An 18705-nucleotide genomic window follows, 5' to 3' on the forward strand; every position below is an offset into this window, starting at 1 on the left:
TCTATCTGACACTGTAGAGTTGTTTAAAGTTATATCCTGAAAATATATTGCCAGTCATGGATTACCCTAAATACTTTCTTATCTGTATTTAGATTAATAATACTCAACATAAACACTAATGATTACTGTTGTTGTTGTTGTTCTTGTTGTTGTTGTGGTCTTCAGTCCTGAGACTGGTTTGATGCAGCCCTCCATTCTAATCTATCCTGTGCAAGCTTCATCATCTCCCAGTACCTACTGCAACCTACATCCTTCTGAATCTGCTTAGTGTATTCATCTCTTGGTCTCCCTCTACGATTTTTACCCTCCACGCTGCCCTCCAATGCTAAATTTGTGATCCCTTGATGCCTCAGGACATGTCCTACCAACCGATCCCTTCTTCTAGTCAAGTTGTGCCACAAACTTCTCTTCTCCCCAATCCTATTCAATACCTCCTCATTAGTTACGTGATCTACCCATCTAATCTTCAACATTCTTCTATAGCACCACATTTCGAAAGCTTCTATTCTCTTCTTGTCCAAACTATTTATCGTCCATGTTTCACTTCCATACATGGCTACACTCCATACAAATACTTTCAGAAACGACCTCCTGACACTTAAATCTATACTCGATGTTAACAAATTTCTCTCCTTCAGAAACGCTTTCCTTGCCATTGCCAGTCTACATTTTATATCCTCTCTACTTCGACCATCATCAGTTATTTTGCTCCCCAAATAGCAAAACTCATTTACTACTTTAAGTGACTCATTTCCTAATCTAATTCCCTCAGCATCACCCGACTCAATTTGACTACATTCCATTATCCTCGTTTTACTTTTGTTGATGTTCATCTTATATCCTCCTTTCAAGACACTGTCCATTGTGTTCAACTGCTCTTCCAAGTCCTTTGCTGTCTCTGACAGAATTACAATGTCATCGGCGAACCTCAAAGTTTTTATTTCTTCTCCCTGGATTTTAATACCAACTCCAAATTTTTCTTTTGTTTCCTTTACTGCTTGCTCAATATACAGATTGAATAACATCAGGGAGAGGCTACAACCCTGTCTCATTCCCTTCCCAACCACTGCTTCCCTTTCATGTACCTTGACTCTTGTAACTGCCATCTGGTTTCTGTACAAATTGTAAATAGCCTGTCGCTCCCTGTATTTTACCCCTTCCACCTTTAGAATTTGAAAGAGAGTGTTCCAGTCAACATTGTCAAAACCTTTCTCTAAGTCTACAAATGCTAGAAACGTAGGTTTGCCTTTCCTTAATCTTTCTTCTAAGCTAAGTCGTAAGGTCAGTATTGCCTCATGTGTTCCAACATTTCTATGGAATCCAAACTGATCTTCCCCGAGGTCGGCTTCTACTAGTTTTTCCATTCGTCTGTAAATAATTCACGTTAGTATTTTGCAGCTGTGGCTTATTAAACTGAAAGTTCGGTAATTTTCACATCTGTCAACATCTGCTTTCTTTGTGATTAGAATTATTATGTTCTTCTTGAAGTCTGAGGGTATTTCGCCTGTCTCATGCATCTTGCTCACCAGATGGTAGAGTTTTTTTCAGGACTGGCTCACCCAAGGCCGTCAGTAGTTGAAATGGAATGTTGTCTACTCCCGGGGCCTTGTTTCGACGCAGGTCTTTCAGTGCTCTGTCAAACTCTTCACGCAGTATCTTATCTCCCATTTCATCTTCATCCTCTTCAATATCCATAATATTGTCCTCAAGTACATCGCCCTTGTATAGACCCTCTATATACTCCTTCCACCTTTCTGCTTTCCTTTCTTTGCTTAGAACTGAGTTTCCATCTGAGCTCTTGATATTCATACAAGAGGCTCTCTTTCCTCCAAAGGTCTCTTTAATTTTCCCATAGGCAGTATCTATCTTACGCCTAGTGAGATAAGCCTCTACATCCTTACATTTGTTCTCTAGCCATGCCTGCTTAGCCATTTTGCACTTCCTGTCGATCTCATTTTTGAGACGTTTGTATTCCGATTTGCCTGCTTCATTTACTGCATTTTTGTATTTTCTCCTTTCATCAATTAAATTCAGTATTTTTTCTGTTACCCAACGAGTTCTACTAGCTCTCATCTTTTTACCTACTTGATCCGCTGCTGCCTTCACTACTTCATCTCTCAAAGCTACCCATTCGTCTTCTACTGTATTTCTTTCCTCCATTCCTGTCACTCATTCCCTTATGCTGTCCCTGAAACTCTGTACAACTTTTGGTTTAGTCGGTTCATCCAAGTCCCATCTCCTTAAATTCCCACCTTTTTGCAATTTCTTCAGTTTTAATCTACAGTTCATAACCAATAGATTGTGGTCAGAGTCCACATCTGCCTCTGGAAATGTCTTACAATTTAAAACCTGGTTCCTAAATCTCTGTCTTACCATTATATAATCTATCTGAAACTTGTCAGTATCTCCAGGCTTCTTCCATGTATACAACCTTCTTTTATGATTCTTGAACCAAGTGTTAGCTATGATTAAGTTATGCACTGCACAAAATTCTACCAGCCGGCTTCCTCTTTCATTTTTTAGCCCCAATCCATATTCACCTACTATGTTTCCTTCTCTCCCTTTTCCTACTGTCGAATTCCAGCCACCCATGACTATTAAATTTTCGTCTCCCTTCACTACCTGGATAATTTCTTGTATCTCATCATACATTTCTTCAATTTCTTCGTCATCTGCAGAGCTAGTTGGCATATAAACTTGTAGTACTGTAGTAGGCATGGGCTTCGTGTCTATCTTGGCCACTATAATATGTTCACTATGCTGTTTGTAGTAGCTTACCCGCACACCTATTTTTTTATTCATTATTAAACCTACTCCTGCATTACCCCTGTTTGATTTTGTATTTAGAACCCTGTATTCACCTGAGCAGAAGTCGTGTTCCTCCTGCCACTAAACTTCACTAATTCCCACTATATCTAACTTTAACCTATCCATTTCCCTTTTTAAATTTTCTAACCTACCTGCCCGATTAAGGGATCTGACATTCTACGCTCAGATCTGTGGAATGCCAGTTTTCTTTCTCCTGATGACGATCACTACACCATATCATTAACTCATTGGAAAGACCTACACATACAAACAATGTACAACATTAGTTATCTGGCAAATACGTACATACAATACAGTACACTTTAGTTTCGTCACCTTCTACAGAATTAAATGTCATTTCTTTGAACTCCATTTTCTGTTGTGAACACTCTCCAAGTGGTATATGAGTTCTTGCCTCTGAGAGCATCAAAACGTATTGCACTCAGTACATGTCATCTCAATAACAAAGAAAATGGGTTTTTGCTTAATATCTTAATATCATACTGTGATGGAAAAAGAACGCGTAAACAGAATTAATGCACTTACTCATCCATCATGTTTAATACTGCCAATTATGAAGCAGAATCTTCAGGGATGTGGAACAACACGGTCAAGGTGCAGTAAGGAACTAGGGCCTACATTACATAAATATCTCAAATAAGTTATTTGTGCTTCATGAAACTACTTTAAAAATTCAGGGGAAAGGCCGCACCTCCAACTCTTCGGAAACGATCTATCCAGAGGGCCTACATCACAAGTGACACTTTACTTTGCTTAAGTGTACTAGTTACCTGTTAATTGTCAAAGAGTTTTACAGCAGTTCTGGCATTCGCCTCCCATGACTTGCCTAGTAATTAACCCTCTCAGCCCTTTCTTTTATAGCCTTAGCTTGGACCCATTTGTGGGCTTTTTGTGATATGTGAACGTTTCTGCTCAGTCTGCAATGCAGAGACGCTACTGCAGACGTTCACACTGGTGATATCTCCATAACATTTTTGCTAATATAGCACACTTGACTATAAACCAGCCATCTGGTTACGGCAGTTGTGTTACATTATTACATTAAGGTTCACGCAGCATTTAAATGGTGACTGAGAGGTAACCAACATTTCTCCTACCTTTCCAGAAGCAGAACTGTGTCTCTTCATGTGTTTGTTTACGTCTGTCACCAGCTAATCATAAATATGTAATATTTCTTTCCTAGGCTCTACTTGTATATTTTTGCGATGCTTCACCCCCATACGTCACACAAGCCTGCCACACCACCAGTCTGTGCAACATCAGCCATGGTGTAACGTACGGCGAGAAATTAAGAAAAGCACAACACACACACACACACACACACACACACACACACACACACACACACACACACACCAAGATAGCTCCTGGGAAAATCATAATAACGAAGTGTTCAAAGATCTACATACCGGTAGCTACAACTAACCGGCTCTTACGGCCAACCAATGAGACATCGGTGCCAGTTGAAATAGCTACGTATAATGCCTTGTGGCTGTAGAAGGTGTAATGACAAGCGGCTCGCAAGCCCTGAGGAATTATGGGGTCAACAGAAGCGTCCGATTCCACCTGTCTGCATTGACGTAAGGGTGTTGTTGTGGGTGATGTCATTACGCCACGGTGTTTATGAGTTGGTTGTGTTTGTAGATGATGTCTTGTTGTGTTTCATGGTGCCCTCCCGTGTGTGTTTGGTTGGTTGGTTGGTTTTTTTAAAAAAACCTCTTATATTTAGCTTGACCTCTCCCTAAACCCCACAATTTCCCGCAGTTGTCTCGTTAATTTGATGGAAGTTTTGGATGGAGATGTTATTGTCTTATTTATACATATTTTCATGTTTGTTGCCATGTGTATGTAGTAACATGACAGGTGCCATATTGGAGATGCTTAGAATAGCCATTTCTGCCATATTGATGATGTCATGGGTCAAAGCAGACGGCTGGAATCTGACACTTCTGTAATCCCGGGATCATGACGTCATCTCTCCCGCTAGTCAATATCGCTGGCAGTTTTCAAACCACTGATCTCTTTGAACCTAGCCATCCTTTGCAGAAGCAGCTCGCAGGCCCTCAGGAATCATGACGTTATATCATGACATGAGGTCATCTCTCACGCTAGCCAGTATCGCTGGTAGTTTTTGAACCCCATTCTTTGTGATGCTGTGTGGGTGTATGTACAATGCCAGGTTTTGTGTTGCATGTGCGATAAAGCATTTCAGTTATGGAAAACTTTGTATCCTTCATTTTCCTTGTGTGTGCATATAGAGCCAAATATGGAAGTTACTGTGAAGTGCCTGCAGGATGACTGCAATTTTTTTTTCAACGTCTTGGCAAATTTGAGAACACATGCTGCAAAAGCACATGCTTGCAGAGGAGAAAGGAAAGTTTATATTCCAGACAATGGATGGTAAGTAACTTCGTATAATAATTTTATGATGTGCAAGAAAAGTAAAGTGTCTGGTAAATCTACAGAATTTCCTTCTTTGTGCCTATAGTATTGTGATGCACTGTGTTACCCTGTAAAGTTTCTTTCAGTACAACTATGAGGATTATTTGTGGTAACAGCATATTATCATAAGAAATGGCTTCGGTATTTAAGTTGCAATCTTTGTAACTTTTGTTGGTCAGAATTTGTGTAGTAACTGTATTCTAATTTCAGTATCACTCTAATATTTTGTTCCAGTCACATGTTCCTTCACACTTGAAAATTTCTGAATGTTCAAAATGACATCAGTGACCATAATCAGTATTTTTATAGTAAAATTGCTATGAATTGCAGTGACAGAATCCAGATTTGTGAGTGGTGTTACCTATTTTTGTAATGGATGTTTCAGAGTTTCTGAAGTGAAAGTCCAAAGAAGAGAAGACAGCAAGGAGTAGCTATTTGTGTTTTTCATGGTTTATAGGCCTACTGGGGAAACTTGCCGTGTAAAAAAAATGAGGAACGCATGAAGCTTGGTACCTCTATGGTGATGTGGAAATCCGAGCTTTGTTAATAAAGAAATTAATTTTGTGTTATTTTCGTTTGATTCCTTTATCGTGTTGCCTATAGTTCACAAAATTTAATTGAAATACCGAGTTGATAATTTCAACATAAATTGGACAATCCACATAGCTGTCTCTAATGGCTTTGCTGCTTTTCACAGGTAAAGTATGGCTATTCACTAGTCCTTCAGTTCGCATGTTTCTTAATCAATTGTGGCAAAAGAAATCACTGACTCAAAGCATAATTTGCTTGGTACACATAATTGGAAATTGCTTATTTAGTTGTAATTTTACATTTTTAGATTATAGTATTCTCTGAGAGTTTATCTTGCTGCCTTTCTTGGGTGTGGTTTTTCTATATTTAACAAGTTTACTGATATGGTTAATGACAGATGTTTCACCACCAGGTAAGGTATACAGCATTAAGTGTGCTGTGCTGTTGTCGCTGGTGGCAGCAGCATGATAGTCAATGCGTTAAGGGGGCACTTAGGAACCTTGAGAGTAAAGTATATGCATCTATAATAGTCTTGGCTAAAAAGATACAGCTAGAATGCTAATTACTGTTTGAGCTATTATCCTTTAGACAGTTAATATCTTATGCCAAATATGTATCTAAAACTGAATTCGTAAACAACTTTCTAGTCATTTAATCGTTTGGCTTTGTAGAAATTGAAATAAAAATACTGCAGACCCAAAAATCGCCTGGAAATGGTAAGGAATATCAGATACAAGTAAGTCATTTTGCTCATTAAGAATAAAATGTAAAAATGCTGCTATCTGGTTATTACCATGAGACCACTGCACACAAAACAGGGCAGTGTAAGACTTTGTTCCCTGGTTCTCATTGGCTGAAGTAACTAAAATTAAATTTCTGAGAAATGCGGAAACTTTGTTATCCGTATATCCCCAGCATGATTTAAAATTTTTGCAGTGAAATGGCACTGATAGTGCATAACATATTTTGCAACTAAGTAGTTAGAAATTGATGTGGGGTATGTATTTCAAGACACACTTGAGAACCAAACCTGACATTTGTATTGACACACAAGTAAACACATCTGAAAGGCACACTGGGTTACACAAGCATTAGCTGTAGGTATGGAATGGGTAATTTACTCAGAAAACTTGCTGTATGAATTTTATTGTAAAGCACACTAAAGTTAAGGGAAAGATGCAGTGCACCGATGAGATACACTTGGATGGGCATGAATTGGTTTTGCTTAGATATATGGAAAATGAAATGTAGTATTATATTGACATATTTGGTGCAGTTTCCTGTGATAGCAACATGTGTGAGGTGCAAATTTGTGGACAAGAGAGATTACATTGAACCTGTCGTGCATGGTGCACTTTTAGTTGCAGTGCAAGGATGATGCCATCCAGATTTGAAAATTAGGGGCCTAGAAATGAACCTCCCATCAGTTTTAATATTTAAAAATAAACATGCATGAAAATGGAAGCTTAATTAGGACTTTCAAATAAATTGCAAACATTTTCTTGTTTTGCACATTAAGTGCAGCTGACAATTACAAGCATGGGGTTAGTGGCTTATGTTGACATTTATAAGTGTCGGCCACAGCTAACATATTGAAGATTTTAAAGTAACAAAGTAGTTGTTGACATTCTGATATTAATGGATAACAGTAAGAACCACAGCAATGAAATGATGTAAATTACTTAAACCAGGAGTTAAACAAATGTACATAGTCATCACACCCACTTCGTAGTCACTGCATATTTGTGTGCTATAGCTAAGACAGTAACCTTTTGTTTTCTCGTCTGATCTGGGACACATGTCAGACCTTACTTGTTTTGCTAGATCAACTCCAGGTTTACAAGTTTCACCTTTCAGAATTTTGGTAATTTGTAGTCCTACCTCCTGTGGAAAGTGGGATTGATAGCTGTTTTTTCAGATATGGTCTCATCAATTGCCATTTAAGGAACTTTAAGCAAAAATGTGATTATTCAATTTTCTGTCAGTGTAGAATATACCACTAATGTATTTACCAGAGAAATATTCATGATGGCACAGAACAGTGAGAGTCCATCTTCTGGAGCACCTGCTGTGTGGAGTAAATTGTGCACTTCACATCCAGTGGTGCATAAATTTCTTCTTGGGTGGTATCACAGTACTCTACTATCTCAGGCTGTTTATTGTGATGCTCAGTGGAGCAGCATTATGCCTTGAAGATACGAAACTAACAGCCTTCTTAAAGCTTTTGGATGTAATATATCCAAAAACAACCGACTTTTACATTTAGGTGTCAGGAACTCCTTTGGAATCTTTCTTTTTATTATTATTGTGTGTGACCGTTTTGTGCCCTCTTCCCAGTTTGATATGTACATCTGATAAGCTTAATGAGGATATTTATGGCTACAAACAAAAAATAAAAAATCAAAAAATGTGGTGACTATGCAAATTTAAATAACACACAAGTTGGAATTAAATCTGCAGATATGATCCACCAATCCAAATACAGTTTCAAGATTATCCTCCAAAACTTTACAAGCTGAGGAAGTAAGCACAAATATTTGGACATCATAGCATGTGTAACTAAACCAGATGTTTCAGGTAGTACAGAGCACAGGTATACCAAAAAAGAACCTTATGATGCACCCATTAACAAAGCATTTCTGCTCATCATTTAACAGGGAGATCAAGCCTTAAGGTGATGTTGCAAAAGTGGCAAAAATTCGGGCCCAAAAGATGTAAGTTCTTTAAGTGTTGAAGGTGACACTGAACTTTCTGCAGTTAACTGTAGTTGTGAAAGGACACACAATTTTGGATATAGACAGACCTCCATCTGCAAGTACAGATATTGTTTTAGCTAATCTCCATGAGTTGCTTATAGAGAGAGATAGTAAACACTCAGGGAAAATTGCTGGGTAATTATGCTGATAATTGTTCAGTCTTGTTGTTGTTGTTGTTTTTGTGGTCTTCAGTCCAGAGACTGGTTTGAGTCCAGAGACTGGTTTGATGCAGCTCTCCATGCTACTCTATCCTGTGCTAGCTTCATCACCTCCCAGTACCTACTGCAACCTACATCCTTCTGAATCTGTTTAGTGTATTCATCTCTTGGCCTCCCTCTACGATTTTTACCCTCCCTGCTGCCCTCCAATACTAAATTGATGATCCCTTGATGCCTTAGAATATGCCCCACCAACTGATCCCTTCTCCTAGTCACGTTGTGCCACAAATCTCTCTTCTCTCCAATTCTATTCGATACCTCCTCATTAGTTATGTGATCTACCCATCTAATCTTCAGCATTCTTCTGTAGTACCACATTTCGAAAGCTTCTATCTCTTCTTGTCCAAACTATTTACTGTCCACGTTTCACTTCCATACATGGCTACACTCCATACAAATACTTTCAGAAACGACTTCCTGACATTTAAATCTATACTGGATGTTAACAAATTTCTCTTCTTCAGAAACGCTTTCCTTGCCATTGCCAGTCTATATTTTATATCCTGTTTTTAGTCTTAGAAAATCTGATCTCACAAAAATCAGTTTTCACTCTTAAGAATGATGAGTGGCACACACAGATCTGTGTGCACTGATATATAATACAGGGTACCCTCGGCTTTGTACTTTGCTGCCTTCGTTTGTTGATTTTTTTTTATGTAAATGACAAAATACTGCTCCCCAAATTCAAAACTAGTTCTGTATACTGATGCTACATCCATTGTGTGCAGGCATAAAGATCACTATGAAACTGTATTACAAATTATATAGTTCTATATAAAAACAAAGACGAGGTGACTTACCGAACGAAAGCGCTGGCAGGTCGATAGACACACAAACATACACACAAAATTCAAGCTTTCGCAACAAACTGTTGCCTCATCAGGAAAGAGGGATGGAGAGGGGAAGACGAAAGGAAGTGGGTTTTAAGGGAGAGGGTAAGGAGTCATTCCAATCCCGGGAGCGGAAAGACTTACCTTAGGGGGAAAAAAGGACAGGTATACACTCGCACACACGCACATATCCATCCACACATACAGACACAAGCAGACATATTTAAAGACAAAGAGTTTGGGCAGAGATGTCAGTCGAGGCAGAAGTGTAGAGGCAAAGAAGTTGTTGAAAGACAGGTGAGGTATGAGTGGCGGCAACTTGAAATTAGCGGAGATTGAGGCCTGGCGGATGACGAGAAGAGAGGATATACTGAAGGGCAAGTTCCCATCTCCGGAGTTTGGATACGTTGGTGTTGGTGGGAAGTATCCAGATAACCCGGATGGTGTAACACTGTGCCAAGATGTGCTGGCGGTGTACCAAGGCATGTTTAGCCACAGGGTGATCCTCATTACCAACAAACACTGTCTGCCTGTGTCCATTCATGCGAATGGTCAGTTTGTTGCTGGTCATTCCCACATAGAATGCATCACAGTGTAGGCAGGTCAGTTGGTAAATCACGTGGGTGCTTTCACACGTGGCTCTGCCTTTGATCGTGTACACCTTCCGGGTTACAGGACTGGAGTAGGTGGTGGTGGGAGGGTGCATGGGATTGGTTTTGCATCGGGGGCGGTTACAAGGATAGGAGCCAGAGGTTAGGGAAGGTGGTTTGGGGATTTCATAGGGATGAACTAACAGGTTACGAAGGTTAGGTGGACGGCGGAAAGACACTCTTGGCGGAGTGGGGAGGATTTCATGAAGGATGGATCTCATTTCAGGGCAGGATTTGAGGAAGTCGTATCCCTGCTGTAGAGCCACATTCAGAGTCTGGTCCAGTCCCGGAAAGTATCCTGTCACAAGTGGGGCACTTTTGTGGTTCTTCTGTGGGGGATTCTGGGTTTGAGGGGATGAGGAAGTGGCTCTGGTTATTTGCTTCTGTACCAGGTCGGGAGGGTAGTTGCGGGATGCGAAAGCTGTTTTCATGTTGTCGGTGTAATGATTCAGGGATTCCGGACTGGAGCAGATTCGTTTGCCACGAAGACCTAGGCTGTAGGGAAGGGACCGTTTGATGTGGAATGGGTGGCAGCTGTCATAATGGAGGTACTGTTGCTTGTTGGTGGGTTTGATGTGGACGGAGGTGTGAAGTTGGCCATTGGACAGGTGTAGGTCAACATCAAGGAAAGTGGCATGGGATTTGGAGTAGGACCAGGTGAATCTGATGGAACCAAAGGAGTTGAGGTTGGAGAGGAAATTCTGGAGTTCTTCTTCACTGTGAGTCCAGATCATGAAGATGTCATCAATAAATCTGTACCAAACTTTGGGTTGGCAGACTTGGGTAACCAAGAAGGCTTCCTCTAGCGACCCATGAATAGGTTGGCGTACGAGGGGGCCATCCTGGTACCCATGGCTGTTCCCTTTAATTGTTGGTATGTCTGGCCTTCAAAAGTGAAGAAGTTGTGGGTCAGGATGAAGCTGGCTAAGGTAATGAGGAAAGAGGTTTTGGGTAGGGTGGCAGGTGATCGGCGTGAAAGGAAATGCTCCATCGCAGCGAGGCCCTGGACGTGCGGAATATTTGTGTATAAGGACATGGCATCAATGGTTACAAGGATGGTTTCCGGGGGTAACAGATTGGGTAAGGATCCCAGGCGTTCAAGGAAGTGGTTGGTGTCTTTGATGAAGGATGGGAGACTACATGTAATGGGTTGAAGGTGTTGATCAACGTAGGCAGAGATACGTTCTGTGGGGGCTTGGTAACCAGCTACAATGGGGCGGCCGGGATGATTGGGTTTGTGGATTTTAGGAAGAAGGTAGAAGGTAGGGGTGCGGGGTGTCGGTGGGGTCAGGAGGTTGATGGAGTCAGGTGAAAGGTCTTGCAGGGGGCCTAAGGTTCTGAGGATTCCTTGAAGCTCCGCCTGGACATCGGGAATGGGGTTACCTTGGCAAACTTTGTATGTCGTGTTGTCTGAAAGCTGACGCAGTCCCTCAGCCACATACTCCCGACGATCAAGTACCACGGTCATGGTACCCTTGTCCACCGTAAGAATGACGATGGATTGGTCAGCCTTCAGATCACGGATAGCCTGGGCTTCAGCAGTGGTGATGTTGGGTGTAGGATTAAGGGTTTTTAAGAAGGATTGAGATGCAAGGCTGGAAGTCAGAAATTCCTGGAAGGTTTGGAGAGGGTGATTTTGAGGAAGATGAGGTGGGTCCCGCTGTGACAGAGGACGGAACTGTTCCAGGCAGGGTTCAATTTGGATGGTGTCTTGAGGAGCACATCTTGGCACAGTGTTACACCGTCCGGGTTATCTGGATACTTCCCACCAACACCAACGTATCCGAACTCCGGAGATGGGAACTTGCCCTTCAGTATATCCTCTCTTCTCGTCATCCGCCAGGCCTCAATCTCCGCTAATTTCAAGTTGCCGCCACTCATACCTCACCTGTCTTTCAACAACTTCTTTGCCTCTACACTTCTGCCTCGACTGACATCTCTGCCCAAACTCTTTGTCTTTAAATATGTCTGCTTGTGTCTGTATGTGTGGATGGATATGTGCGTGTGTGCGAGTGTATACCTGTCCTTTTTTCCCCCTAAGGTAAGTCTTTCCGCTCCCGGGATTGGAATGACTCCTTACCCTCTCCCTTAAAACTCACTTCCTTTCGTCTTCCCCTCTCCTTCCCTCTTTCCTGATGAGGCAACAGTTTGTTGCGAAAGCTTGAATTTTGTGTGTATGTTTGTGTTTGTTTGTGTGTCTATCGACCTGCCAGCGCTTTCGTTCGGTAAGTCACCTCGTCTTTGTATTTATATATAATTTTTCCCACGTGGAATGTTTCCTTCTATTATATTGATATCATTAATTTGAATCCAATAATTACGTTTGTTATTGTCACTGTTGCATTTCGAAATCTTTTCTGTCGTCTTATTTTCCTCTTTCTGTTTTTGCCAGTAGTTTCACTTTGTATTCACCTTCTCCTTTTTACCGTAATCTGCTATACTATTTTATCCCGCCTATATATATATATATACTCAATAATACGTAACCCACTTCCAAACCATAAACAAAACAAATTTTTTTTTTTTTTTTTTTTTTTTTTTTTTTTTTTTTTTTTTGCCGCTTTCAACACTACCGCCGCTATAATATCCACCGTTTCTAGTTCACAAACAACTCCTTTCACCTTTTAAACAACCATTTCGGCCAGTTCTAATAACTTTCGCTTTATTTCCATTTCGGTTTTTCCCACATCACTTATAATTCTTAGCCGCTTCCCACAGGTTTTAACGTCATTATTTCTTCGTCAGACAATTGTTAGCCTCATTTTCATAATCTGCCACCACAATACCACTCCTTTTAATATACTACACGCAGTTTTTTCGAAATTTTCCCGAATTTCTCCATCCTTTAACGTGTTTTGGCGGCAACACAACCACCTAACCTTTATGCACATCGTTATCTACCAACCCATGTCCAACATAGCCGAGCTGTAACCAACACCTTTTCGCCTTTTTTCATTCCAGATCTCCAGTTACTTTCCGGTTCACCTTTATCTCTCCCCATATATTTTTATTTTCATTTTCATTTCACCTCATGTTACATTTTCCACCTTCTAATACCATGTCACCCTCACAACACCCCCACAACGACCCCATTAAGTTTTATTTACATTCCCTCCACAAACATGCCTTCGCCCTAGCCAGATTACGCTCCCATATTCTATTTTCTCAGGTTTGTCTGACATTTGGCATCGCCCCCAAAGGCCTCAAAGTTCCCATCTCTGGCTGCAACCCTTCCTTCCATCAGTCCCTATACCAGTTCCAAACTGAACAATCCATTGCCCTCACCCACCTAATCCTTCACCTACACATCAACTCAGCCAATGAACACACCCGTCAACTCCTATCCTTAATAAAAGTCCTTAATCTTTCCTCTCCCACATCCACACCGGCTGTTCAGAGCATCCTCCTACAGGCCAACCGTAAATTAGAACAGCATGCCACCCTCCACCTCAAAAAACTATCCAATCTCCTGGTTTCCCACCTCCGGAAAGGCAACTCACTCACCCTTCACAACCTTTCCAGCAAACCTCAACCTCCTCTCATTGCACACAAACTCAGTCTCTCCCATCTACTGAATCTCCCACTTCCAGCTCCACTCCCTCCAAAACCTCAAAATTCCGATCAACACAATCTGGAACCACAACACCCTAATTCAGTAGTTAACCTTTCCTCCAAACCTCTCTCCCAATCCGAAACCTCTGTCCTATCCAAAGGCCTCACCTTCAGCCCCACTCCCAGATTCAACCAAACAGCCCTCGTCAAAGCTTTACTGTCCTACACTCGTACTCTCTGCTGGAAGTATCACTTTGCCACGAAGAAAAATGATCCTAATCCTCCTCCTAATGATCCGACTCCTCAAGACACCATCCAAATTGAACCCTGCCTGGAACAGTTCCGTCCTCCGTCACAGCGGGACCCACCTCCTCTTCCTCAAAATCACCCTCTCCAAACCTTCCAGGAATTTCTGACTTCCAGCCTTGCATCTCAATCCTTCTTAAAAAACCTTAATCCTACACCCAACATCACCACTGCTGAAGCCCAGGCTATCCGTGATCTGAAGGCTGACCAATCCATCGTCATTCTTCCGGCGGACAAGGGTACCACGACCATGGTACTTGATCGTCGGGAGTATGTGGCTGGGGGACTGCGTCAGCTTTCAGACAACACCACATACAAAGTTTGCCAAGGTAACCCCATTCCCGATGTCCAGGCGGAGCTTCAAGGAATCCTCAGAACCTTAGGCCCCCTGCAAGACCTTTCACCTGACTCCATCAACCTCCTGACCCCACCGACACCCCGCACCCCTACCTTCTACCTTCTTCCTAAAATCCACAAACCCAATCATCCCGGCCGCCCCATTGTAGCTGGTTACCAAGCCCCCACAGAACGTATCTCTGCCTACGTAGATCAACACCTTCAACCCATTACATGTAGTCTCCCATCCTTCATCAAAGACACCAACCACTTCCTTGAACGCCTGGGATCCTTACCCAATCTGTTACCCCCGGAAACCATCCTTGTAACCATTAATGCCATGTCCTTATACACAAATATTCCGCACGTCCAGGGCCTCGCTGTGATGGAGCATTTCCTTTCACGCCGATCACCTGCCACCCTACCCAAAACCTCTTTCCTCATTACCTTAGCCAGCTTCATCCTGACCCACAACTTCTTCACTTTTGAAGGCCAGACATACCAACAATTAAAGGGAACAGCCATGGGTACCAGGATGGCCCCCTCGTACGCCAACCTATTCATGGGTCGCTTAGAGGAAGCCTTCTTGGTTACCCAAGTCTGCCAACCCAAAGTTTGGTACAGATTTATTGATGACATCTTCATGATCTGGACTCACAGTGAAGAAGAACTCCAGAATTTCCTCTCCAACCTCAACTCCTTTGGTTCCATCAGATTCACCTGGTCCTACTCCAAATCCCATGCCACTTTCCTTGATGTTGACCTACACCTGTCCAATGGCCAACTTCACACCTCCGTCCACATCAAACCCACCAACAAGCAACAGTACCTCCATTATGACAGCTGCCACCCATTCCACATCAAACGGTCCCTTCCCTACAGCCTAGGTCTTCGTGGCAAACGAATCTGCTCCAGTCCGGAATCCCTGAATCATTACACCAACAACCTGAAAACAGCTTTCGCATCCCGCAACTACCCTCCCGACCTGGTACAGAAGCAAATAACCAGAGCCACTTCCTCATCCCCTCAAACCCAGAATCCCCCACAGAAGAACCACAAAAGTGCCCCACTTGTGACAGGATACTTTCCGGGACTGGACCAGACTCTGAATGTGGCTCTACAGCAGGGATACGACTTCCTCAAATCCTGCCCTGAAATGAGATCCATCCTTCATGAAATCCTCCCCACTCCGCCAAGAGTGTCTTTCCGCCGTCCACCTAACCTTCGTAACCTGTTAGTTCATCCCTATGAAATCCCCAAACCACCTTCCCTACCCTCTGGCTCCTATCCTTGTAACCGCCCCCGATGCAAAACCAATCCCATGCACCCTCCCACCACCACCTACTCCAGTCCTGTAACCCGGAAGGTGTACACGATCAAAGGCAGAGCCACGTGTGAAAGCACCCACGTGATTTACCAACTGACCTGCCTACACTGTGATGCATTCTATGTGGGAATGACCAGCAACAAACTGTCCATTCGCATGAATGGACACAGGCAGACAGTGTTTGTTGGTAATGAGGATCACCCTGTGGCTAAACATGCCTTGGTACACAGCCAGCACATCTTGGCACAGTGTTACACCATCCGGGTTATCTGGATACTTCCCACCAACACCAACGTATCCAAACTCCGGAGATGGGAACTTGCCCTTCAGTATATCCTCTCTTCTCGTCATCCGCCAGGCCTCAATCTCCGCTAATTTCAAGTTGCCGCCACTCATACCTCACCTGTCTTTCAACAACTTCTTTGCCTCTACACTTCTGCCTCGACTGACATCTCTGCCCAAACTCTTTGTCTTTAAATATGTCTGCTTGTGTCTGTATGTGTGGATGGATATGTGCGTGTGTGCGAGTGTATACCTGTCCTTTTTTCCCCCTAAGGTAAGTCTTTCCGCTCCCGGGATTGGAATGACTCCTTTCCCTCTCCCTTAAAACCCACTTCCTTTCGTCTTCCCCTCTCCTTCCCTCTTTCCTGATGAGGCAACAGTTTGTTGCGAAAGCTTGAATTTTGTGTGTATGTTTGTGTTTGTGTTTGTTTGTGTGTCTATCGACCTGCCAGCGCTTTCGTTCGGTAATTCAGCTCGTCTTTGTTTTTATATATAATTTTTCCCACGTGGAATGTTTCCTTCTATTATATTGAAATTATATAGTTCAGTGTTTAAATGAAAGTACTCTCATTGTCAACACAAGATAACAGCAGTAATGGATTTTAATCCCGCAAGACAAAGCTGTGCTGTGGAACTGATATTGCCATCAAAGCAATATATATCTAAATCATGGGAGTAACAATACTGGGATACATATGTTCACTCACTGGGAAGTAAACTGGCTTAAAATGTATTTGCGATAAATATGTAGAGCAAATACCGAAACAATACCCACGTATTGTCTGCTTATCATATGTCAATGTATTCTAGTATAAAGTATCGATTAGAAGTATGGGATGCCAAACACGAGCAAATCTTCAAAAGCTTTTAAAGTTGGAGTAGAAGGCTGTAAGAATAATTTGTGGTGCAGAACTAAGAGACTCATGCTGTGTTCCATTCCCTAAAGCTGGGATATTAACTGTTATAAATTTGTACACTGATCAGCCAGAACGTTGTAGCCACCTACCTAATACCCTGTACGATCAGCTCGGGCACGGATAACAGCAGTGACGCATCACGGCACGGAAGCAGTGTGGCAATGGCAGGTCTGTGAAGGGAGCTGACAACCCATATGGACACACAGGTCACCTAATTCCTGTAAATTCTGGGGAGAAGTGCAATGAGCTCTGATGCCACTTCCAATCACTTCCCAGATGTGTTCAGTCGAGTTCAGGTTTGGCTATTTAGGGAGCCAGCATACCAATTGGAACTCACCACTGTGTTCCTTGAACCACGCCATCTCACTCCTGGTGTTGTAACATGGCACATTATATTGTTGAAATATGGCTCTTCTAACAACCCTACCACAACAAAGGTCAAAATTTAATAATGATTGTGGTGTTGCTAACGCTGCTAAATACTACATTTTCGGGCAACAACAAAGTTATTATGTGGCAGGTGTCATTGGAGCACAGTTAATAAAGTCATTTCATGTAATAATGAATAAACTAGGCACTTATCTTTTCGTATTTCCCACGCTGGTCTCATTGTAAAATTGTGGCTCAATTGTCGAAAATCTAGGTGGTGGTGATTCCAAGCTCGGATGCAAAGATGCCTAGGTTTTATTCTGCTATATTCAAAAGTTTTATAGATGTGTTTCACAAACCATTCTTTGAAGATTAAACCTTTGAAAGTTAGCACAATGATGATGTAAAAAATAATCAGCACTCTGAATTTAAGTTACACTTCCTTTTTATTGCGTTTGTTGCAATATCTCTAACACACAAAACATCACTTCACAATACAAAACATACTTGAAAACATCTTCCTCACTGTTCACATTTTATAAGCTGACTACAATATACATCTTTTCAACATGACGTCCAAGATTTGACTTTCTCAAGGTCCGACTCTGTAACTAACTGATAATTGCTTACACGCCCAAAAATCAAGAGTTACAAGTACGTCAAAGATCATAGTGACAAAAGAAAGAATACACATAAGAATAATATCATTGCAACATAAACATATCAATGTATCAAAGTACCTCTACATTAATGAAATCGAATCTGAATGTTGTCTCAGAAATATGTTAACTACTTTACAGAAACACAGTAGAATCTACATCTACATACATACTCCGCAATCCACCATACGGTACGTGGCGGAGGGTACCTCGTACCACAACTAGCATCTTCTCTCCCTGTTCCACTCCCAAACAGAACGAGGGAAAAATGAGTGCCTATATGCCTCTGTAAGAGCCCTAATCTCTCTTATCTTATCTTTGTGGTCTTTCCGTGATATATAAGTCGGTGGCAGTAAAATTTTACTGCAGTCAGCCTCAAATGCTGGTTCTCCAAATTTCCTCAGTAACGATTCACGAAAAGAACGCCTCCTTTCCTCCAGAGACTCCCACCCAAGTTCCAGAAGCATTTCCGCAACACTCGCGTGATGATCAAACCTACCAGTAACAAATCTAGCAGCCCGCCTCTGAATTGCTTCTATGTCCTCACCAGAATAATGCTGGTATCGAGAGGTTCAGGTGAGCTGCCATAATGGTTACATAATTCAAGTACCATTACACTCTGCACGATTGTCCTGAAGGAGTGTACATGCGCAACCAGTGTACGACACTCCTCGGCCATCGTGGTGCCTCGCACGAGCTCC

At 42.1% G+C, this 18705-nt stretch overlaps 1 long non-coding RNA gene across 1 annotated transcript in view; it reads left to right on the forward strand.

Moving 5' to 3' along the window:
* LOC124720300 overlaps nucleotides 1–5711 on the forward strand; it is a 71628-nt gene extending 65917 nt beyond the window's left edge. The window contains exon 6 of the long non-coding RNA XR_007006122.1: nucleotides 5657–5711. This is a non-coding gene — a long non-coding RNA (uncharacterized LOC124720300). The remainder of the gene's footprint in view (nucleotides 1–5656) is intronic.
* The last annotated feature ends 12994 nt before the right edge of the window (nucleotides 5712–18705 follow it).

This window comes from Schistocerca piceifrons, chromosome 11 (genome assembly GCF_021461385.2).
Source record: "Schistocerca piceifrons isolate TAMUIC-IGC-003096 chromosome 11, iqSchPice1.1, whole genome shotgun sequence".
Classification (NCBI taxonomy): domain Eukaryota; kingdom Metazoa; phylum Arthropoda; class Insecta; order Orthoptera; family Acrididae; genus Schistocerca; species Schistocerca piceifrons.